We start from the raw sequence: 4,870 nt of genomic DNA, 5'->3' as shown, positions 1-4,870 counted from the left end.
ATCACCAAATTGGGACGTGGCCTGTCAGACTTCTACATTAGAAAGATGGGGAAATTCTTTTCTTTTTTTTTTTTTTTTTTTTGAGACAACGATACAACAGTCCTTTGCAGTGATTGAGACTTTTAGAAACACCCTCCCGGCCAGAATCATTGTGGCCAAGGATGCGCCTTCCTACTTGTGTCCCCAAATTTATCTGACACCGCAACCCAAAGATACGGGCCACGTAGGAAGCCAGAGAGACTTGGTTTAGTATTTCCTGGCCAAGAATCCAGAATAACTCAAACTTACCGCTAGACACGGACATTTGTTTCCTTCCAGAACCTTTAAAATAAAATCGATATTCTTCATGTATCTGTCTGGAGGAAGGGTCTCAGACAACCTCCCAGGGTCATCTTTTGCCCTGAGGCTTGATAAACCACAGCAGTCTGTGACTGCGCCTTCTCCTTGCCCCAATCCTCACCAGCCTGGCTTCTGTGCTGGCTGCTGTTAGCAACTGCCTCCTCTCCCCTGAACACGAGCCAGCTGCTGACTTGGCCGGGAGAACCACGGCTTTGCTGCCATTTACCTTGGAATCATGCAAATTAAAGCTGACTTGATGCTCTCCGATGTACCAAGAGCTTTCACTTTTCATACTGTATCTCAATGGATTACCTAATACCCTCTACCAGGAAGGCTGAGATTATGAGTGTTCTTGGTTATCGCTGCATACCCGACCACCTCTACCCTCAAACACAGTGGCTGAAAACACTAACACTAACACTAACACTAACACTAACACTAACAATTGTTTTAACCACATGGGTTTCCAACTGGGAATGTGCTCCATTGAGGAAGGCTCGTCTCAGCTCCACGAAAGATAAGCAGAGACCATTGGACAGGTGGGCTTCTCCAGGAATGCTTGGGTTTCCTCCGAGTATGGTGGCTGGGCACGAAGAGCACGCATCCAAGAGACACGGAGTGAAAATTTGCCATTTTTTTCTAAAGACCTGAATCTGGACACTGCCATAGCAGAATTTATATCAAATTCTACTGGTCAGACTGTCACAAAGCCCAGATTGAAGGGGCAGGGACAAAGCCTTCTACCTTCCATTGGGGGGAGTGGCAGGGAATCAGGGGGCCATGTTTTACAATCGCCAAACGGAGATGGGATCATTGAAGCAGCAAGAAGTCTCGTGATTTGTGTGAGATCACTTCAGTCGACATCTGTAGAGTTAACCTGTCTAATTTGTTACCACCTTCGCAGAGATTTGCTCTTTATCCATGGGCTGGTCCCTGAAGCCCTGTTCATACTCTGGAATCAAGTACCATAGGATTTCCATGGTCTGTGTGAGTGGTGCCCCTGGCATGGTGCAATGCCCCCACGTAAGAGCCCCATTGTGACTTGCTCTCAGGAATTTGGAATTGGGATGCTGGCAGACTGGGACTGTAATAGGTTGGGTTTACGTTCCTTGAGTACTTGGGGTCAGGGGTCAGTGGGGTCAGTCTTGGGGTCAGAGAGCGAGGCAGAGAGCAGGGGGCGAGAGCAGGGGGCACCATTGATACATGTTTGACATAGGGGAGGTTATTTCTTTTTCTCTGGGTGTCAGTGTCCCATAAATAAGGAAGGTTAATGATGTTAATAATCTGTGTTCTTGTAGTTCAAGGTGGGGCTGGACTATCCAAACGTGGCCTCCTAAAGTACTTTCAGTGTCTTGTCTTGTAGTATTTTGATTCCTGTCTTAGCATTGCCAAATGACTGAGAATGGGTAAAAGGTGACTCATTTTGTGATTGATGCACAATCTGAAGTCACTGGTCATCTACTTCAGAGTCGGGTGGCTGAGGCAGAGCTCCCAAGAGCACTGGGATACCTGGGCGATGGGTCACTGCGACCATGGAAAGTTATAATGAAACAGCGGACCTACGCTGGCTGACTCCATCTTGTTCTGTGTCCTCTACCTTGAGTGACTATGTCCCCGACATGCCCCCTTTCCGGGAAAATCGCAGACACCTCAGACCACGCCTCCTCCCCTTGAGTAACCTCCCGCTCACCGGTTCAAACTTCCTGATCAAAACACGCCCTGCGACCTGCGTAACAGGACTCCGACCCTTCCCCAGCCAATCGGCTGAGGCCATGACCCTTCCCCAGCCAATCGGCTGAGGCCACAACCATTACCTCACCAACTGCCCCTAGACCCCTATAAAACCTTTGTGCTTTTGAAACTCGCTCTCTCTCCCTGGCATCTCACCGCTACGTCGGTGCAGGTAGGGGATTGAGCTCAAGCTAGCTCATTAGACTCGGCTCCCTGGTGGTCTTTGTGGATCACGAATTCTGGGCATAACACTAACAGGGCCAGTCTTACCTTGTAGGGCTGCTGTGAGGGCTAAAGGAAATCATAGCCACAGAGGAACTCATCAACCATGGGACACCTCATGACCTTGGTTTTGCTATATTCCAGTGGTTCTTAACTGGGATGATTTTGCCCCCAGGGCACAAGTGGTAGTGTCTGGAGACATTTTTGGTTGTCACAAGTGGGGAGGGGGTGGTACTGGCATCTAGTGCGCAGTGGCCAGGCCATTTACAATGCACAGAACAGCCCCCCACCCTTCCCAAAAAAGGATTATCCAGCCCAAAATATCAATAGTTTCCAGGTTGAGAAATCGTGCTATATCCTACCACCCAAGAGAAAATTTGGATTTACCATTTACATTGACTCAGAGTTTATATTACAGCTCAAATTTGTAATACTGGGGCTTTTCTTTCTGGGTCATGACTTTGTCATCTTGAAGAAAACCCAAATATGCCTCTTGTGTTAATGTCATGAGTCCATACCTCCTTGACCGGGATACGCACACACTTTCACGTGCGACTTCCGGTCGTCTCATTTGACTACACGTGGTGTGCCGGTTTTGTGCCCATGTCAGCTCATGTGGGAAACTCACTCTCTGTCTCAGTATCCACTGCAGTCTGAGGGTGTGTGTATTCATGCCATACCCACTAGACAATTTGTGCATGCATGCAGGACAGTATCGTGTGTGTGTGTGTGTGTGTGTGTGTGTGTGTGTGTGTCTTTCAGAGGGGATTGGGATAGAATAAGAGATCTATAAGGCAACAATATCCCAGTCCTTAGTTTTTCACCTGCCATGCTAATGGGCCACATGTAACCATAAGTGTTGCAACAATGGGTGTCTGAAAAGTAGAGAGTGAGCAGGTGCCATTCCTTAGAGGGAGCTATGAGAGAATGATATTTTAAAAATGGAATGTTCTCTGGGGCTCCTGGGTGGCTCAGTCAGTTAGGCATCTGACTTCAGCTCAGGTCATGATCTCGCAGTCTGTGAGTTTGAGCCCAGCATTGGGCTCTGTACTGACAGCTCAGAGCCTGGAGCCTGCTTCGGATTCTGTGTCTCCCTCTCTCTCTGCCCCTCCCCCGCTCATGCTCTGTCTCTCACTCTGTCAAAAATAAATAAACATTAAAAAAAATTTTTTTTAATAAAAAAATAAAAATGGAGTGTTCTGGGGGTGCCTGGGTGGCTCAGTCGGTTAAGGGTCCGATTATTATTCTCATCTCAGGTCATCATCTTGCAGTGTGTAAGTTTGAGCCCCACAAAGTTTGCACTCTTGGTGCGGGATTCTCTGTCTCTGCCTCTCCCCTCTCACTTGCATGCTCTCTCTCTCTGTCTCTCAAAATAAATAACTCAACCAAAAAGAATGGAATGTTCTGCAAAAAAAAAAAAAAAAAAAAAAAAAAAAAAAGTGCCAAGAAAAGTATCTCTCAAACTTTTTTTGACCATAACCTTCGGGGAAAAAAAAATCTGCTATCACCGCCCCGTATACCTCTCAATACATATAATTCAAACAAAAGTTGCACGAGAAAAATACCCCCTTATTATGTGGAAGGCTGTCAGGTATTTTCTTTTCTATTTTATTTGGCAAAAATGCTGCAAGTCCCCTGAAACTAACTTTGTGACTCACCAGTGGCTCTGACCTGCATTTGAAAACGGTGAGGGGGCGGCGCTAGACTGCGAGACCCGCCCACGGGAGGTGGGCGTGGGTAAGGAAGGTTGAGTGAGGCTGCCGGAGTTGACAGAGGTGGCACCTGTAAGGCCCAGGTACCACATGATCCTTCACGGTGGTATCCCCGGTCCCTAGCAGAACAGGGAAAGGTTGTAATGCAGGAGGCCAAATCAGCAGTGAATACAAGGGCGTCACCGGGGCGTCAAGGGATGGCTGAAGGTGGGGAGAGAGCGTGGGCACGCTGGGACAAACCTCAGAGGGAGGGTTTTTCTCTGAGTGGAAGCATATTGGTGGTAGAGAAGAATCACAGTCATCCTTCTGGGCCCATGAACTCATGGCTCGAAATGCAGCACGGCTGCGTCCATGAATTTGTTCTTTTGCAAAGCATGTATTCAGCGCCAACTAAGTGAATACAGCGGCCACACACTTCCGTGTCCCGTTGCGTTCTTCCTAAGAGCATCCAAGTGCATCTTAAACTTGATGCTAAGGGCTTGACAGCTACACCCGGGGCCCTGGTTACATGCTCTGCTTTCTCTCATACTTGACCATCTGCACTAACATGCCGGGAGCCAAATGCCAGACAGCAACAAAAAAAGGGTACAAATGTGAACTCGTTCTAGAGGACTTGAAAATGGTTCTTGATCCCATTATAACATAGATTTGAAGGCAAGGTTGTCTGCCTCGGATGGGCTTGAATGCCCCAAAGAGCCCTGGGAATAAGTAAGCAGCCAATCTACAGCCTAATGACAGAGGACTCGGGTCATTGGACTCCAATTATTGCTTCAGGCATAATGTCCCTGCTTCAAGCCCTTTGGGAGAAGCCTGGGTTTGAAAAGATCACAGTTTATTTACCTCTTTCTGGCTCAATATCCATCTGT

Source organism: Puma concolor, chromosome A1 (genome assembly GCF_028749965.1).
Source record: "Puma concolor isolate L17-30 chromosome A1, mPumCon1.1.hap2, whole genome shotgun sequence".
Classification (NCBI taxonomy): domain Eukaryota; kingdom Metazoa; phylum Chordata; class Mammalia; order Carnivora; family Felidae; genus Puma; species Puma concolor.
This window is presented reverse-complemented; position numbering follows the sequence as displayed.